A 20138-nucleotide genomic window follows, 5' to 3' on the forward strand; every position below is an offset into this window, starting at 1 on the left:
TTTTCTCCACATCCTCTCCAGCACTTATTATTTGTAGACTTTCTGATGATAGCCATTCTTACCAGTGTGAGGTGATACCTCATTGTAGTCGTAATGTGCATTTCTCTAATAATTAGCCATGTTGAGCATCTTTTCATGTGCCTGTTGGCCATCTGTATGTCTTCTTTGGAGAAATGTCTATTAGCAACTTTGTTACTATTAAAATGTTAGAATAGAGGGTGTGTGTGAAAGATGACTCACAGACTTCTCTCACCAGCAAATAGTTATGGAGGGACCACTGGGACTGCTGCAGGGAACAAGGCCTCAACTCGCTTCCTTAGACCAGAGTTTCCCACAGTGTGTACCACAAATGCGTCACAACTGTGCTGAAACTTTGATGCCCTCAGCTCTCAGGAAGGTCTGGGGAGCAAGCATCTGGATCTGTAGCCCCCAGCAGGGTATAGCCCTGACCCCAAGACACATTACAGGGATTAGCATTTCCTATGTGTGCCATGCAGAGGAGACAAGTTAGAAGTTCTGCCCAAGACAAGCCTCCCACCTGCACAGCCCAATACGAGACACCTGCGTTCTGTCACTCTGAAACTCAAAAGGTTGATCTTTCAGATCATCTTCTCCTTTGTTCCTCAAATACTAACCCAAGCCCCAGTTTTTTATTTGCCCTCATTTTCCAGTGACCGAAATGGATAGACACTTTGGGGGTTTTTTCCTTCTTTTCTTTGTCCTTAGACAGTAAATTCATCATGACGTCTTCTTGATATTTCTTCAGGGAGTTACTTGAATTGTCCTCTTCGTGTTTATTTCACCTTTCAATTGCAGCCCTCAGCATGGCAGATCCAGGGCACATCCACGGCATCCTACCTGGGTCATTTTGTCCCTCTCACCCTTTCTGAGCTCCCACCCCAAATCACTACTGCCACCATGACCTTCGTAAAATCCTCCAATAAAGAAATATTCGGTGTTTGCATGATATGAATGACATGCAGTGAACTCTGCTGCCTGATTTTAATTTTCAATAAAACAGATTGTTTTAAGGCCCCTCCGAATGTCTCCATGCTTCCTAGAATGAGCATGTCTCTCTTCTGATCTTACTCGAACCTCCAAGAAGCATTTGAAATATTCGTTTATCTTGGTTTCTAAGAGAAAACTTTCCTCGTTTTCTTTCTTTCTTTCTTTTCCTTTGGCTTTTTCTCCTCCACTCCACCTCAAGGCTCTGTCCTGGGTCAATCTTCTGTAAAGCCCATCATATAAATTCTTTATTTCTGACATTGTATTTTCCAGGTCTAGAATTCCCATTTGATTCTTTCTTATAGTTTCCATCTCTCTGCTGAATTTGTTCATTTTTTTTATCATGCATGTTGTTGATTTCTCTACTAGATATTTAATACATATCACAGATAAAATCCTTGTCTGCTTATTCTAACCTCTGAGTTATTTGTGGACTTGCCTGTACTGACTATCCTTTCTCTTAATTTTTGGCCTCAATTTCCTGCTTCTTTGCATGTCTTGTGATTTCTTATTTATGCTAGACATCGTGTGTTGAAATTTTAGAATCAACTGAAGTAGATGATACATACCTCCCAAAAAAACACCTCATTTCTTCTATTAGTCTGCTAAGGTGGAGGGCTGAGTTAATCAAATAAGTATCTTAGCTACATCTTGGCTTTAGTTAAATTCAGGTTTTACCACTGAGTTCAGATGTTTCAAGAGAGTTATCAGTATTAACCTGCAGTTGGGCTTAGAAGTTGAGCACATACAGATTCTGGAGATTTCTCTGTGCATCACAGCCCAGTCATTTGTTTCTGAGTCAGAGGAGATATTTAGATCCCTGCATTACCTACATTTTTCAGACTTTAAATAATTTAACTCTCTCTTTCTCTATCCAACCACAATACTTACTGTTCCTAAGTCCACAGCCCACCTTCCAGTCAGGCTCTCTCCCACTGTCCCTGCTCTTACCCTTCTCTTTCCACTTGAGCTATTCTATCCCTCACTCCCCACTGTTACTCTTTCACCACCTCCTTTCTATCCACTCCTTACCCGTCCTGCAAGACAGATTCAGGTTCCGCCTCTTTTGCAAAGCTTCCCTGAGAACTCTGTGCTTTATTTTGTGCTCTGTTTGAACTCTTTCATGTTTATCAGTGTATTCTCCCAAATTTGGCACGTAAGGAGTATTGTGCACAAGACACATATGGGTACGTGATGCTTCTGCTGCAACAGTATCATCTCCTAGGCCAAGCTGATAGCTCTTTAGGAACAAGAAAAACATCTTTCTCTGTTTTCTCTGTTTACGCTTCTTTTGAAAGTCCTAGCAGTGCCTAGCATTATATGAATGTGATGACAGCCACAGGGAGGTGTTGCATCGTTCTGCTAAAATATGATCTCCAGGCGGGCAGGGCAAGTAGGTTCCTTGTTTGCTGCTAGAACCTCCTGAACAGTCTGGCATCTGGCAGATACTGTTTAGGTTTTATTTGAATGCACAATAGGTTGAAGTCACAATATTGTGGTTTCAGTAACTAAATTCCCAGTGTTATTTGCCAGTTTTCCTAATTATTCAAAATCGGTTTGCAGTGGTAACCTATAGCATAGCATCTTTGACAAATGAGACCTATGTACCTACCCTCCCCCTCCTTCCTCACCTTGAACACCACCACCACTACACCCCTAAAAATAGAGCTGCAAGCCTTATTTTTATTATGTAAACCAATGCAGATGAAAAACACTTTTTCAGACCATGATTCTTGATCTCAATTGTATATTGGAATCACCCAAGCCCAACCCCAGAGACAGTCAGTTATTAGCACTTATTTTTAAGCTCCCCAGGGGGTTTTAATATCTAGCCAAGGTTGAGAACTACTGCTTTAAAGCTCTGTAAGACCCATCGTAAATAAAAACAGCCTGCTAATATCCCGGAAAACTGTCTTCTTCCAATTTTAAAATGTTTTATAATGACTACAGTCTAAACCTGAAGTCATTATTCTCTGAGTATTTTTCTCTAAGACATCCCATTTCTTTCATTGCAACAGACACAGAAATTTTCTCCAGAAATTATTCTGATTCAAACTTCCTCCTTGCATTATTGTATGTAATGGATAATGGCTTTGAAAGAGCTGATTTCAGTTAAAGTTGCCACTAAGGGTATTGATAGCTAGAGTCAAAACAAAGCGTGAATTCTTGCAAATATATTTATACATAGTAGAACTATCAGGCGGGCATCAGCTCCTTGTCGTAGAATAATCTTTCCTCACACATTTAGGTGAAACTGTCATGAGTCTCTTCAGTTTGGCAAAGGATTCTAACTTTACCTTTCCACTTGATAAAGCCCCTTACGGTTAAAGACTGATTGAATCAAGAGAATGAGTGTAAAGAACTTGTTGAAAACATCGAATGCAAGTGTAAGACTGACAATACAGTTCAGGGCTGAGAAGCCTACAGGGACTGTCTTGATTTTTCTGATGGAAGCAGGGTGTCCCCTTGACGCCATCCTTCCCCACGCAGGGTGTCCGAGTTCCCCACCACTTGGGAAGCCTGCCAACGTCTAAGGAAAACATGCCTGCAGGGTACCAATGAGCAAGCAAAGAAGAAGAAAATAAGCAGAAAGTATACAAAGTAATACTTTGAGATATAACCCTGCCTCACAAGCATCCTTCCAAAAGCAAAAGTATTAGCATTGCCTTTCTGAGAGCTGTTTTTCTTGAGCTAAAGCTACTTATCGCTTCCCAAATATACTCTTCTTTGCTGCGACCTTATACCTCTGCCTGGATGATTTATTAAAATGTGTTTTCTTTGATATGCAGAGGTGAGGCTAGGCAGAGTGTGCTTTAAGTTGCTTTCGAATCTGGTGTCTCTGAGGTTTGGTGTGGAGGCTGCATCAGCTACAGGAGGAAGCTAATGGCTTCCCTTGAGGATCCGACTTGACCTTGCTTTCTTGGCAGGATGCTAATCTACTGAACTAAGGAATGTCAGACAATGGGGAGACCCAAGGAGTAATTCTCTTGGCTTCATTGAACATTCCTCAGTTGACCCAATACTGTATATCCTAGTGTCCTTTCTTTGTGATACCTCACTTACCCCAAGGAGCAATGCTGGAATTGTATTGCAGTCTCACCAGTTTTTACAACTGGTCCAGGCCTGGGGAGAAGAGGTAGTGGATAAAAAGAGGTAGGGTAGGTGGTGAATATTGACAAGGCTGTTTGTGGAATGAAGGTAAAGCGTATTGTTTCTGAAGCATCATTATGGGGGAAGACAGAGGAATTGTTCAGTTACCTATTTTCCATTAGGCGAAGGTCTAGAACTAGCTAAAAACATTTGAATTACAAAGTAGAGCACCTCACAGGATCAATATTTTAAATGGTAAGCAAGTGACTGTGCTACTCCATTGGATAGTAATGATCTGTGAGCAACAGACAGTGAATGCCGAGCAGTCAGTAATTAAGTACAATTTGCAACAAAGCCCATCTTAACCGGGTAGGTGACCTCATATGTGTAAACATGATTGCATCCACAATGACTAGGCGCAAATGGGAAGGGACAGACTGACTGAGTCAGGCTTTGTCTTCTTCCCACTTAGCTTAAAGCAGCACATCCAGCCACCCTGCTTTTCATCTTCCCAGCTGGTTCCCATGGCCACCCCCAGTGGAGCTGGTGGGCTCTGGGCAGGGATGAAGCAGAGGATTTGGGGGTTTGGAATGAGAGTGATCCTTGGAGAGCAGTGTTGGGGAGGAAAACCAAAACTGCAGACGAGACAATACCAGTGACAGTAACAGCCAAAGCCCTGACCCCCCTGCTTCATCTGCAAACCACCCGCTCCTGCTCCGGGGCGGAAGCTGAAAGCCTGGCTTAAACTGGATGCAGAATAAACAAACAGCAACTGCCTAAAATACCAGTCAGTCTAACTAGATAAACAAATCAGTGAGTCCAACTATTTGGGTGTCTTCTTTGGAAAAATGGCTGCTCAGATCATTTTTAATGAGATCGTTTGAGTTTTTTTCTGTTGATGTCTGTGAGTTCTTTATATATTTTAGATATTAACTCCTTATCAGATATATGATATGCAGATATTTTCTTCCATTCCATAGGTTGTCTTTTCATTTCCTTAATGGTTTTTTAGCTACCCAGAATCAGATTTTTAAATATAAACTCTTGACAAGGATGTAGTTTCCTGTGTGGCATTTCAAAAATAAAACTGACACATCCCTCTTTAAAATATACCTGATCTGAATATTACAGTGGTTTAATATCCACCATCATCCTTTAAAATAATATGTGAGGAAGTTCTTCATTAATGTTAGAAATTACATATAATTTCTGTTGCTTCTTGAACGTGACCATTCCACATGCCCCAAGAATTTTAGTTGATGCTTAAAAGTCTCTTATTAAACATTCTTTCTGCAAACAAAAGATATACAAATTAAAATTTATTTTTTTAATATTTCGTGTAGTATTAGGCTTTAAGCTTGTCTTATGCATTATTAGTATAGTTAGTAGTAGGACACAATTGATCAAAACAACATGTATCATATATGTTGATTAAAAGTTTTAAGTAAAATTGTGTTTGAAGTGTATCCCTCAGATGGATGTTGCCTTTTATCCCAATCAATTCAGATATTCAAAAATGAATATTACCTCTTGCTTGAATGAACAGGATTCCGTATCATTCTACAAAATGAGAATGAGTGTGTGTGTGTGTGTGTGTGTGTGTGTGTGTGTTTATAGGTTTAAATACTGAGAAACATCACTCAGATAAGGTGAAGGGAAGAAAAGGTCTTTCTTTATAGCAATATCACTTGATTCTTTGAACTTCTCATGAGTTTTATTTCAAAATCTCATTGGGATGCATCACCAGAACTTAGTGTTAGTTATCTATCCAGTGGCAGCCTGGATAGGTTCTCCTTCATTTTGGAGATGGTAAAGAATTGGAAACTACCTTTTTGAGGGAAAAAAAAAAAAAGGATGAACTCATTATTAGAGTTGTTTCCTTCTCAACTGAGACACTAACACCGTGCAAAACCCTTGGTTTGGACTCAGAGCAGGTTTGCCACTCAGGAGCGGGGAGGCAGTTGACTGGGTTTGTCCTAGATGCTGTGGACATGCACCCGGGTGGGTTTCCAAGCAGATCAGGTTTGTTGGAAGAGTGCATAGGAAAGCCAAGGATCTGAAAATGGGATCCCTGAAAACTCCAAGCCTTGCGTTCCCTCAAGAGAGTCTTCGTGAAGTCCCTGGGCATGTGGGGTGCAGTTTTGGAGACCACTGCCCCAGGATAGCCTGACCCTGACAGACCCCAGACATGACCTTCCCGTTGCTCCCTCAAGGCCAGGGGTCGATGTTAGAAGAATGCATTAGCCGTGTTTTCACAAGCTGTTTCCACACGCACCATTTTTGAGCTGCGGTTCCCCAGGGGGAGCTTTACCGCGTAGAGAAAAGCAGCCAACTGCATGGTGAGAAGCACCAGGCGAGATTTAAGGATTACATTTGAAGCTAATTAAGACTACAGTATGAATTTTATGCCCTATCATAATTCCTTATCTATGTATAAAATATCATTATTGAGACAACGAGTAGAGTATTTGAAACTTCCTGGGGACTAATTAAATAGAAAGAAGTCTGGCTTTCAGACTGGAAGCTCCACAGTTCAGTTCTCATACTATGAATGTGTGATGTGATGGTTTAATACAGTTGCCAAGATATTGTATTAAGAAATAGCTGGATATTTCAAGGGGTTAGCATAATTCTCTCCTTGTCTGCCGACTTTGAAAATGTGGGATTACATATCTCCTCACTCATTCATTCATTCATTTGACCAATATTTATTGAGTGCCTACGGTGTGCTAATCCCAGTAGAGCATCAGTTTCTGCCTCCTGGGGCATATGGTCCAATGAGTTTCAAAAGGAAGCAAACAGTATTCACCTTCTGCTTTGGATGTGAATAAAATAGTTTAAGGGATTAGAGCATAACAAGGGGGAAATGTTGAATGGGTGGTCAGGAAAGGCCTCTACCAGGTGACACCCAAGCAAATCCTGAAGAATGGACAAGAGCCAGATGTTAAACCATCTAGAGAAAGAGCTTTCTGGGCAAAAGGAGCAGCGAAGCAAAATCCCTGCTTCAGTAGGGAGCTTGGCATGTACTTAAAATGGTGAGATGGTCACCATTTGTGTAAATGGTGTAAATGTTTTACAGCCAGTAAATGAGGCAGGAGCGGTTGGAGTTGGTGATGGTGAATGAGGGAAGTCTTTGAGCCTAGAGAAGGAATCTGAAGACTTTGGCTGGGAGAGCATGGTAGGGTTTACAGTCCCTGAAGTCCTCTCTGGTTGTTGGTCAGAGACTAGACTGTAGGAAAGCAAGAAGGTCAGTGAGGGCTTGATTCCAGGAGTCTGGGAAGGAGATCATGCTGTCACAGTCCAGAGCTATAGCAGAGGGGGCGGGAAATGTATTTTGAAGGTAGAGCCAGCAGGACTTGCTGATGGATGGAATGCAAAACATTATAAATAGGAAAAGAAAAGAGGACACAAGCGAATAGAATCAGGAGTTTGGTTTGGGGCTGAAAGTTTGAAATGTCTATTAGATATGGAAGGGGAGATGCCCAGTAGAAGATGGGAAAAATGGCTTTGATGTTCAGGACTGATATATTCATAGGTGTATCATCAGTGGGGGGAAAAAAGATATTTAAAGTCATGGTCCAATTATTTTAATTCTCTAAGTAAGTACAGAAACAGCTACAGGAAGCCTAATCTAAAACTGAAATGCCTAGCCACAGGTAGACAAGCATTTCTTGCCTCATTAAAGATAGGTTTCTTACATAATTGTATTCTTTTTCTTTCCCTTTGAATAAAGCAGACATGAGATAAGGTTTCCTTTGTGAGTGCTACTGAAAAATGTAAGACCACATACATTCAAATAATTTTAGAATTATCTGTAGGTCATATTGTGGAGCACTTTTAAGTTTATCCTACTTGTTTAAGTACAGTAAGCAAAGCTTATTCATACACTGCAGTTAAGGCATCATACCTGTTGATCCACCCCAGGAAAAAATATGGTGGTGGGGAGATGGTCAATCAGTTGAGACTGATGAGCAGTATGGATTTCTATCCACTGGTCTAGACTCTCTTCTTGGGTGTTATTTGTTTTACTTTTATTTCCTAAGGCTCATTATTCTGCACAGTCACATTTTACTACTTCAATTTTCATCTGTCAAGTAATTCGTGTGTGTATGTAGTCATCCCTTATTATAGTGCTTCTGGGAACTGATGAATCCCTGTGAACAGGACAGCGTACCTAGTCATTCTGTCTTGTTCAGTTTTCCGCTTGGCAGAAATTGTTTTAGCTGTGTATACATGAAATGCCAAGTTATTTATCCATGGAATATGTTATAATGAAAATGAATGGAAATGCTTCTTTGCTAGTACACTTATAAACACAGCAGGGTGGCTAACTCCCCTTGACACCATTCATACAAATGGTCTGGTAGTGAAGTTATCTTCCATTTTTTACCTGTGTGCAAGTCTTGGCAGGAGACTTTGTCAAGCACGAAGAAGTGAGAATAGCCTGCAGTGAGGGAAATGCTTCCAGGAGGTATAAATCTAATTGATAGAGGACCATTAGAGACACCTTGTAGTCAAGCTTGCTTTATTTTGCAGGAGAAAAATATTTTGCTTCCTCCTTCTTTTGCAATTCCCAATAAGGCTCAACTAAATTACAGTTCTGTTTATTGATAGATAAATGATAGAGGTAGGTAGATAGATAGACAGACAGACAGACAGACAGACAGATAGATAGATAGATAGATGATAGATATAGATAGATAGATGATAGATAGATATACAGATACGGATGTAGATATTGGAAACAGAGAGTTTTGTGATACTTTTTCTTATAAATTGAATACTTTTTTTTTCATTCATTTGAATTTTAGTTGACTGTGGGTGAATGATTTTCTTAATCTTATATATGACTGGATCTTTGTATACCACCAGAGTTTTTGTAAGCAATGTGATTTTTGTCCCAAGCCATTTTTAGTGATTTATGAAACTCATGCAAAATGGAAAATCATGGTGGTTCTGCTTTCAAATTCCCAACAGAATGTGTACATTCGTTTACTCATAATGGAGACCCAGCTCTGCAGTTTCGATGACCCACACAACACCCCTCCCCCTCCCCCTTTACACGCTCAATAGCCTTCCTGTGAGCTTCCTGGTTCCTCTGGTTTTCCAGCTGCTCCATGAACGAGGCTGTGTTCTGGTCTTGGTAGCATCCTGGGACAGCTGCCCTCTACTCAAAGGCATGAGCTGGAGTTCAGGTGTTGGCGAAGGCATATGGTTTTCCATAGTGCAGGTTAAAGGATAGTCATAGGTATACAGCTAGACCTGTGTCACAGCAGCGTAGCACAAACAGGGTCTCCACGCACCGCGATGAAGTGAAAAAGGATCAGCAGAGAATCACCTTTGGAAATATTTGGAACGACACATGTGCTGACTTGACCCCAGACCTCCTAAATCCAAGTCTCTGGCGTGGGGCCTGAGTATCTCTGTGTCTCCAAAGCTTCACAGGCAATTCTGATACCAGTCAGGGTGGGGATCATGTTCACTGAAAGGTGTTTGCTCCACCAAAGACTAGCCATTTCCTCTTGTGAATGTGCACTTCCCTTTCCACAGTTACTGGGCCACTGCTGACTGGACTCTAAATTATTATTTACAAAGGGCATTAGCATCTTTAAAGGACTCAAGTCAAGTGCCTCTAAGATTGTTCAAGGAGCCTGTGAATGTAAAGTACATAAGCAATGCTCACTTCAGCAGCACATCTACTAAAACAGGAAGGATACAGAGAAGATTAGCGTGGCCCCTGTGCAAGGATGACCCACGAATTCATGAAGCGTTGCTTATTTTTATTGGAAAAAAACTTATGGTTACCAAAGGGGAAGTGGGGGTGGGGTAAATTGGGAGTATGGGATTAGCAGATGCACACTACCATATATAAAATAAAAAACAAAGATTTACTGTATAGCACAGGGAACTATATTCAATATCTTGTAATAATCTATAATGGAAAAGAATTGAAAAAAGAAGCATATGTTTATGTATAACTGAATCACTTTGCTGTACCCCTGAAACTAACACAATATTGTAAATCACCTATACTTCAGTTTTTAAAAAACTTTAAAAAAAGAGAAATTTAAGAGACAGATTGATGAAATGCAATATATGGGTCTTATTAAAACAAAGTGTAAAAAAATAAAAATAAATGAAACAATCAGGGACTTTGAAAAAAATACATAAACAACTTGAAGAGGAAACATCATTTTGAAATGTTATATGAACTCTATCAGGTCCTGTAACACACAAATATAGGAATAAAACTAAAATTTTCCCAGATTCATTTAAATGTGTTTATTCTGCATCTCATTTGTCAGTATTCCTTTAGTAATGAATCTAAGTTAGCTCAGTCATGAACACATCCAAGGCATCATGCTAGGTGCTGTGATTCAAGAATGGCATTTATTTAGATTCTCAAAAGAAGATTCACTAATAGTATTGAGATGTGAAGGACTTATTCTCAGAAATAAAATCTGTTGCTCAAAGACCTAATTTTGATTCCAACATGTACCTAGCAAAGCCCTAGAGGTGGGAGACAGCCTGCCCCAGCTCCATGGCCCAAGGTCCCCACACAGGACCCAGTCCTCAGGAGCTGGTGGATCTCTGAGAACTCACACTACCACATGGGCTGTGACCTTGGGAGCTGACTTCTTTCTTCTTTTTTAATTAATTAATAATTTATTTATTTTATTTATTTATTGGCTGCGTTGGGTCCTTATTGCTGTGCACGGGCTTTCTCTAGCTGAGGCGAGTCGGGGCTACTCTTCGTTGCAGTGCATGGGCTTCTCATTGCAGTGGCTTCTCTTATTGTGGAGCACAGGCTCTAGGCGTGCAGTCTTCAGCAGTTGCAGCACATTGGCTCAGTAGTTGTGCCACATGGGCTTAGTTGCTCCACAGCATGTGCAATCTTCCCGGACCGGGGATGGAACCCGTGTCCCCTGCATTGGCAGGCGGATTCTTAACCACTGCACCACCAGGGACGTCCCGGGAGCTGACTTCTTTCTGCAGTCAGGAAATCAGCTCAAACCCAACTTGGTGGTGCAGGTTGACCTCTCCGGTCTTCAACAGACACAGTTAGCCCAGCGTGAACCCTGCCTGGCCAGGTCAGCGTGGCAGTCCCCGCTGTGGTCCTGTCACACCTCACCGTCCACAACCGTGTCAAGTGTAGGCCAGCAGCAGTTCAAGCTCTCCAGCCTCTGCTTGTCATTACATGGGTTTTCTTTCTCCAGAGGCCGTGTATGTAGTAGAACATCACCAAGCACAGCCAGCCTCTGAAACAGCCACCACTGGCATGCCCCACACACTCAGCTCCTAGCCTCAGACCGGATCGTGGGAGGAAGACTTCTTCTCTGCCAACTTAGGTCTCCGTGGTCAGGGGCAGCTGGCAGGAGTGCAAATTAATTGACAATAGAGTAACAGGAAAAAAGCCAACATTTATTCACATGCATGTGGGGCACTCAGTAATCTGAGTAATTCTCTCAACAGCCAAGAGTAATGGTTTATATACCAGCTTAATGGTGGGAAGGAGGGGGAAATAGGGCTTCTAGGGGGAATAAATGGAGGGTCTGTCAGCTTCTATAAAGTTTATTTATGCAATTTCTCATCGCCGTGCTAATGGTCAGCCTCCTTCTTGGCTGGAAGCTCCCCACAGAGAGGATTTAGGGCCTCTTCCTTCTCAGAAAGCTCTGCCTTTAGGCAGATGAGGGGAGCTCATAAAAGGCTTCTTTCGGCATCTGCTGTATCTCAGATGTCTCCAGCTTAAAATAATCTTTATGTCATTCTGTCGGTCCCTTTAATATTTGGGGAGTATTTGTTTAGGGAACCTCACTTATGGCTCCAGTTCCTATGTCCTTAGTCCTGTTTTCTCAGACCTTTTCACTTCATTCATTCCTTGACCAAGCCTATGGTGTGAAAGAGATGATTTAGGTCTCACCAGACCTCAAGCCAGCATTCACATCACAGGTGGCATCTCTGACCCGTCACATTGCTAAGCCTATGCCTTGTTCTTAAAAACCAGGTCAAAGCTCTCAGTCTACTGCTTACCCTTGGAGAGTACATGAAAAGTAATAAACCAGAAATAAACAGGCAATATTATATGATGGCAATGTCACTGCTTTTTTAAAATTTATTTATTTATTTATTGGCTGCATTGGATCTTTGTTGCTGCGAGCAGGCTTTCTCTAGTTTCAGCGAGCAGGGGCTTCTCTTCGTTGCAGTGTGCAGGCTTCTCATTGTGGTGGCTTCTCTTGTTGCGGAGCATGGGCTCTAGGCACGCGGGCTTCAGTAGTTGTGGCACATGGGCTCAGTAGTTGTGGTGCATGGGCTTAGTTGCTCTGCAGCATGTGGGATCTTCCTGGACCAGGGATCGAACCCGTGTCCCCGGCATTGGCAGGCGGATTCTTAACCACTGTACCACCAGGGAAGCTCTGCTTTTTGGATACATGTAAACATAGAACGAACAGGGACCACTTACTGTGGAGCAAACAGCTCTTCATGAAAATATTGTTATAATATAGAAAAATAAATGGTGCCTCTCACAGGGACCCTGAGTCATCTAGAAAATACTGAATTGTGTTTACTATGTAGTAAGCCTTCAACTTTTTACAAACTTAACTGACAGCAGTGCCAGGCCAAGGGTAAGTTCTCTTTTCAAGGGAGGGAGGTGTGATTAATGGGGTGGGAAGTGAAGAATGGGAGGGGCTGTAGGTTTGGGGCTGAGAGTTGATACATGTGGGCTGGAACCACGAGGTGGGGTTTGCAGGGAACCACTGATGAAGATAATAGGAAATGTTTCTTGCCCTTGGTATCTCTGATATTCCTTTTAGTATCTCTTCCCCTTGCTGACTTGTTTTTTTAATTTTTTGTTTATTTATTTATTTGTTCGCTGTGTTGGGTCTTCGTTGCTGCACACAGGCTTTCTCTAGTTGCAGCGACCGGGGGCTACTCTTGGTTGTGGTGCACGGGCTCCTCATTGCCGTGGCTTCTCTTGTTGCAGAGCACAGGCTCTAGGCACATGGGTAGCTACGGCACACGGGCTCAATAGTTGTGGCTCACGGGCTCTGGAGCGAAGGCTCAATAGTTGTGGTGCACGGGCTTCGTTGCTCTGCGGCATGTGGGATCTTCCTGGAGCAGGGATCAAACCCATGTCCCTTGCATTGGCAGGCGGATTCTTAACCACTGTGCCACCTAGGAAGTCCCTTCTTTTTTTTCTTGATTTTGATTTTATATTGGAGTATAGTTGATTTGCAACGTTGTGTTAGTTTCAGGTGTATAGCAAAGCAATTCAGTTATACATACACATTTATCTATTCTTTTTTCAGATTCTTTTGCCATATAGGTTATTACAGAGTATTGAGTAGAGTTCCCTGTGCTGTACGGTAGGTCCTTGTTGATTATCTACTTTATATACAGTAGTGTGTATATGTGTTAATCCCAACCTCCTAATTTATCCCTCACCCCCCCTTCCACCTTTCCCCTTTGGTAACCATAAGTTTGTTTTCTAAGTCTGTGAGCCTGTTTCTGTTTTGTAAATAAGTTCACTTGTATCATTTTTTAGATTCTGCATAAAGGTGGTATCTTATGATATTTGTCTTTCTCTGTCTGATTTACTTCCCCTTGTTGACCTTTTATTTCTGGCTCAGTGATGGGAGGTGTTACTGTGCATTTTCTCACTTGAATCACTTGGGCAGGTTACTTACCTTCTCTGTGCCTTTGATTCTTCATGTTTGAAATGGAGATAAAAATAGGGTTGACCTCATAGGACAGTCATGAGAAGTAAATGAAGACATAGAGAGTATTTGAAATGATCGTTGGGAACTGTCAGGCCCTGAGTTAACCACTGAGTCTTATGCCTCATGGCAAGAGCAGCAGGACTAGTTCTAACTAGTACTAGTACTAGTTCTAGTAGTAGTGTCTGACTTGCCCCTGCATGTGTTTCCCTTGGTCCAGTGGAGGCTCCCAGACAATGGTTATTCAGTGCGTCTGTTCTGTGAGAAAGAGATTAAAGACTCTCAGTATATTTAAAGTTATCTCAGGTGTGTTGCAATGAGGCCTTTTCTCCAAAGCCCATTTTTTATTTTATTGCAAGCACAAATCTTTTTTATGCAGGTGCTTAAAATGTTTTTCCCAATAAAAAACATACTCCTTTCACAAAGACTTTCTATTGAGTCATCATATCTCTCTTCTTCTGAGAAGCCCACTGGCAAATAATAGAAAAATGAGGGAAAGTGTTGGCCGTAAAGAACTATCTGCAAATGACACAAGTAGCTGGAATCCCTAGTCCCTGTAACTGTATTAGTCTGCACATGTGCAGAGCTCGATAAAAACAAAGAGCCTGTTTTGTTATTCCTTAATTTCAAGAGGAAACAACTGCCAAGAGCTCTCTAGGCTTCAATGACCAAAACAAGCTTGCCTGAGACAGATTCAGACGCATGAATGCAAAGTAGGAGACCGAATGCATTTTGTGACTCGATACACTCTCCAAGGGTTTCCATCCGTGTCTCTCTCTGATATGCCATTGTCCCTGTACCATCTCGTGGGGCAATAAAAAGGGCCATCTCACGGTTTCTCCAGTGAACCACAAAAAATCTCAGGTAAAAAGTACATTTTTAGGCAAATCCTTTGCGATGAGGTTTCTCCAGCAGGATTCAAGTGCATTATCCAGTGTAGTTGAATTCCTCCTTTGGTATTGAATGTGCTGTGCTTTATACCAACAAACTCAGCCTCTTGCTACAGACATTGAAATTCATCTGTTTCACTCATGGCATCATTTAAGCTTTTTTTTTTCCCTCTGAAACTTCTGATACACTTGCCTCCACTTACAAAAACATCAAAGCCTGGAGAGAAATTATTAGGCAAGAAAAAAGAAAAGCACCTTTTAGTTTCAGCTTCAAATGAGACCAAATTGATTAGTCATCTGAGATTAAGCTGGCTTGGCAGTAAGCTTACAGCCGATCCTGTTTATCCCCCTTTGCCTATTCTAATTTCTGTTTAAAACTTTCAGAAAAGTACCTACATTCAGTCATATCGTTAAGAGAGAGGCTGATTAAATCTAAAAGCAAACTAGCTGTTGCCCTATTTGTGTCTTGTTTATTCTAAATAAGAAGAAATAAATCAACTTATGGGGGGATAAAAGCATTATAGGCTCAGACCAAAAGTAAGGAAAATATTACCTTATTAAGGAAAATATACAAGCCTTAAGTGTTATATAATAATTTTTATAGCATATATAATGAAGGGCAAGGGCAAAAGCCTCGTTACTTCAAATGCCCTCTCCCACTTGAGTTTCTCTTGAGAAAAAATGGTCCTCAATGGCGTCCAGAGTTGGTTCCCCCAAATCTCATCTGAACAGCCTGTTGCTAAAACAAAGTTGAGTTTACTGCTCACCTTGGCGAGGGACACCACCACTCAACGGAGCTTTGTCAGTGTCTCAGGGCAATGAGGTGATGTCAGACTTTGTTGAAGTCTGTTTTAAGGTGGGTCTTTCGATGCCAGGACTTGCCACAGTTCAGGATTGGTAGAAATGGGAGTTCAAGTCATCATAGGGCACAAACGGTCTGTTGATGTTTTCCGTGGAAGACTTCATGGGTCTTTCCCAAAGTTTCCATATTGAACAGTCACATTATTTGCCTGGGCAAGAGTCTCTTGGGGTAGTAAGCTCAGTTCATGAAGACAGTAAGGTCATCAATCGATGTTCATGGAGATAGCAGTACTTGGATGCTCCTTGTCCGAGCTGTGCATGCACAGGAAGAGGGGATGGCGAGTCAGGAGTTGGGGGCAGGGGGTTTCCATTCTCCGTGGCCTGAAAGGGTACTTGCATCTCGAGAACTGCTCTGTTTTGTCGTGGACAGGTAGCCAGACAACACGAGAGGCAATAGAGGCACAGGAAACGTAAAGCTGTTGATGATCCAAAATTCATTTTCATTTAACTTAAACAGCATTTGGGCTCCAGGGTCCCCACCTCTCCAGCCACACTCAGTTACTCCCTCCCAGGTAGGAGTGGAAAGTGTGACAGGGTTTCTGCTCTCAGGGACTGTGTCATTCAGCTGGAGACCGAGCCCTGACCCAAGAAGCCACACTTATGTGTTTCCTCACAGACATTCAGATCACACTGCACACTTTAAGTGCTGTGGGAGTTCGCAGAAAATAACCATAATGGGTGACAAGGCTTATTAAACACACAGCTTTCAGCTGTGAAGAAAGAATAAACAAAAATTGAGTATGTTTAGCATAAAATTTATTTTGAAGTTTATTCTCAGTTGTTTTGGAGCACAGATCTGGTCACATCACTCCTGTTTGCCTTTTGAATGAGTCCAAGGCCAACAAAATCTCCGACTATCAATCAATATTTGTTGAATGAACAAACAAGTGGTGTTCATGCTTTAAGTTCATAGAGAACAGACATTACAGAATCTACAGCTTAAAAAAATCTAATTCTATACAAGCTGAGGGAAATTCTTAATTCTCATAAAAAATCTTTTGCAAGTCTGACTTCCCAGGATTAGAACATTTTCATGTCTCCTACAGACTTTTCTGTATTGGTGTCAAAGGTCTGTATTTCTCTATTTCTCACTTTTCTTTTCCTACTAGATGTAGACATACCAAGAGAAGTTCCACATGCATGAGATTGAATGCATGCTTCACAGGGTGGGTGAAGCTCCTGTCTGTCAGGGCCCAGGTTCTTGTCAGTCCATCTCATGAACTCCCTACCACGACGAGCGCAGTTAACCACGGAGGTGCGTGTCTGTGTCTCACACGCTTCTTGAACCGGCCGAGTTGCTGTGTGGCTGATCCTGTCTCCCTTCCAGAATTCCCTTCAGTTTCAGTTTGCTCTTGTATCTGCATATTCTACATCCATCCTAGAGATGGCAGCCTGCTTTCATGAAGAGCCTCCTTGGGAATTCCCCCATGGTCCAGTGGTTAGGACTGCTTTCACTGCCAGAGGCCCAGGTTCAATCCGTGGTTGGGGAACTGAGATCCCGCAAGCAAAAAAAAAAAGAGAGAGACTCTCCTTGAGACCCTTAGGAAGGAAAGCAGCTGATCTGGCCGTTTATATAAGAATGCACTGCTCATGCTGGTGGGGTGGGTGGTATAGAAATGAACGAAGACCATCCTAAGTGTCTGTCTGTTCGGAGCTTCCTGTAGCAGGGGAGTCGGCCACCGTCACTTGTGTCTGGCAGAGACCCATAGGCAGGCAGGGGAGTGGGAAGGCTTCATAGTGGAGGAAAGGGGAGGCTTCCACTGGGCCCTGATGCAAGGCTGATGCCCTGGGAAGCTGGGGGAGGGCTAAGGAGATGTAGGGCATCCTATGTGAGTGGTTAGGGGTGCACGTATGGTTTTCTCTGGTTGGTTTTCAATTGGTCCCCAAATTAGGGAAGCTGCCAGTTATTAATCAGGTGTCAGCCACTTGGGGACAATTGTTACAGTTATTGTTTAGCTTCCTGTATTGTCACTAGAGGTAATGTGACTTTCCCATAAGTCTGCCTTAGAGCGGGCTGGCTTCCTGGGTTTATTGTATCAGGGGCTGGTTTCCTGGGCAGGTTGTTGCTGCAGGTTGTGGATCAAAGTTCTGTTTTATAAATGGTCTGGCCACTGCCCGTTTGTATGTTCTGTCTCTCAGTGTGTGAAAGTTATGATATAACAGAGCTCTGATTTTAAAACATACTTTATTTCCAAATTGTATTTTAGTTTCAGTTGTAATAAAACTAAATATAACCAGGTAATTTGGAGTAAATTATCTACCATAGGTTTTGCTCTCCCTTCAGTATTAAATAGATAGGCCAGTCTGTAGCAGTGCACACTAATTGTAAAGAAAATGTAAGAATCAGTGTGTTATCCAGTGACAAAGACTTAACATAATTCGTTGTCTCCTTGGGTCTATTTTCCATTGGAACCTGAGTTGGTGGAAACCCCTGAGTGTGTTTCTTGCAAAGAAGTGTTCATGAATTCTTGGTCTACAGGTCTAGGGACCAGCAGACTTGGGTGAAGAAAGAGCAAGGAAACATATGGCTTGAAAGAAAAAAGGAAATATATCAGAGATTGGTAGAGAGGGGAGAAAAAAGGAGCATTCAGTTAAAACTCCATGGGCGAATAACACATACATAATTCTATTGTATAAACCACTCAAGAAACAAATTGCTAAGAAGAGATTATTGAATAGGTGCTTTATGGAATTCATTAGATTCTTTCATTGAGCATTTGCTGGGCCTACTCCGAGCCTGGTTCTGGAAATATGTCCACTGTTATTTGTTAACTGTAGCCTGTCATCACACGGGGAAAACACTATATGTTTTCACTAAGACCGTGAATAGCGTGTGGCTTCCAAATTTAATATTTAAAAGAAATGACTAACTACCAGGAGAGATAAACGGTGAGATAATTCCTGTTGAAGGAAAAAGCACTCTTACTGTTACTTTTGCACAAGTGGTATTGAAACCAGTGGTTTATTGAACACACACCGCACATAAGGGACTGGGTCAGGTGTCTGGAAAATGGAAAGTGTTTCCAGACTGGAAGGAATTTCGGGAAGCCTTGTAGATAAGGGATGGATGCACACATCTGCCGTGTGTTGGTAGATGGTAAGTGCCCCTCCTGAGTGGTATAAACTCCAGGGCTCCCTGGGGTCTCCCTGGGGAGGGTGCTGTTTCCTTGCAGCCGGTGAACAAGGGAGTTCTCAGCACACATTCGACAAGTCTTACATCTTCATTTGTCAGGTTGCAAGTGAGTACACCATCCATGCCTGTGCATGTTTAGACATTCATTTTTCTTACATTACACTCTGCAGACAAGTGAGAGAGGAAATTTGACAAGCAATTTGTGTTATGTCAGTCATACCAAATCACATCCCTCGTCTGCCCCTCTAATCACGCAAAGCCCACGAGGCGTGAAGTTCCAGGGGCTTGTGAGGTTACTGAGAAGTACGGAAGAGACACAAGGAGACGTCAGCAAAAAGAATTTTCCCATCAGCAACTTGATATGACTGTCCATGACTTTCAGAAAGGCACCTACCTTCACCTGTTTCTAGTAGTTACCTGATGTTATGAGGTGAATGTTTGTGTCCCCCCAAATCCACACAGTGAAGCCTTCACCTCCACTGTGATGGTATTCAGAGGTGGGACCTTTAGGAGGTGATTATGTTAGGATGAGTTCATGAGGGTGAGACCCTCCTGATGGGATTAGTGCCCTTATGAGAAGAGGACCACATGCACCGAGGAAAGGCCATGTGAGCACACAGAGAAGGTGCTGTCTCCGAGCACCTTGATCTTGGACTGTCCATCCTCAGCTTCCATGAGAAATAAGTATCTATTGTCTAAGCCGCCCAACCTGTGTTATTTTGGTACAGCAGCCCAAGACGACGAAGACCCCGGGCTCTCCTCGCTGTGAATCCCTAGAGCAGCGACTCTCAACAAGGCACAATTGTGTCCCCCAGGGGATAGTTGGCAAAGGTTGGAGACATCTTTTTCTTGGGGTGGTGGGTTTGCTCCTGCCCCATGGCAAAGCCTGATCCAGCCCCAAATAGCAAGAGTGCCCAAACTGAGGAAAGTGGCTCCAAATTCGGTATAGACATCTCCTAAGAAGCCCTGGAAACCTGACACATCCCACCTCTCCCCAACAGCATTAATAACTCCTGTCTTTTTCTGATAATTCCAAAAACCCCACAACTAGGAAACCCATGAAAGCTCTACTCTTGGGGCCAGATGACATTCGCTGGAAATCGCACAGATGCGGCCCCTACAGATGGTCGAGCTGGGCCGTCTCATCCATGCTTGAGTCAGCACACCTTGCTCTCCCTGTGGCCTCACCCCGGGGGCCGTGCAGGGGCGGGACTTCCAGCAGCTCAAGTGTGTATGATGGGCATCCGTGGGGCAGGTGATGGCACTGAGAGAGAACAGTCCAGAAGCACGTCTGTGGCCAGTTCTCTTCAAACCGTTCCTCTTACTCGGCATAGACCCTTTTGGTTTCCCAGGCAACTAAATGCATTACCAAAAAATATATGCATGCAGGATTTGTATGGTAAAAATAAAACAACATAACGTTAAAATTAGGACGAACATTTG

The 20138-nt window shown here is 42.5% G+C and overlaps 1 protein-coding gene and 1 non-coding gene across 2 annotated transcripts in view; both read left to right on the forward strand.

Annotated features, from left to right (window-relative positions):
* Positions 1-20138, forward strand: part of CTNND2 (catenin delta 2) — an 805106-nt gene that overhangs the window by 702068 nt on the left and 82900 nt on the right. The window lies entirely within an intron of this gene.
* On the forward strand, positions 9771-9877 carry LOC130837594 (U6 spliceosomal RNA). The gene has a single exon (XR_009049366.1). It is a non-coding gene; the product is annotated as a U6 spliceosomal RNA (small nuclear RNA).

The sequence above is a fragment of the Hippopotamus amphibius genome, chromosome 15 (assembly GCF_030028045.1).
Source record: "Hippopotamus amphibius kiboko isolate mHipAmp2 chromosome 15, mHipAmp2.hap2, whole genome shotgun sequence".
NCBI classification, from domain to species: Eukaryota; Metazoa; Chordata; class Mammalia; order Artiodactyla; family Hippopotamidae; genus Hippopotamus; species Hippopotamus amphibius.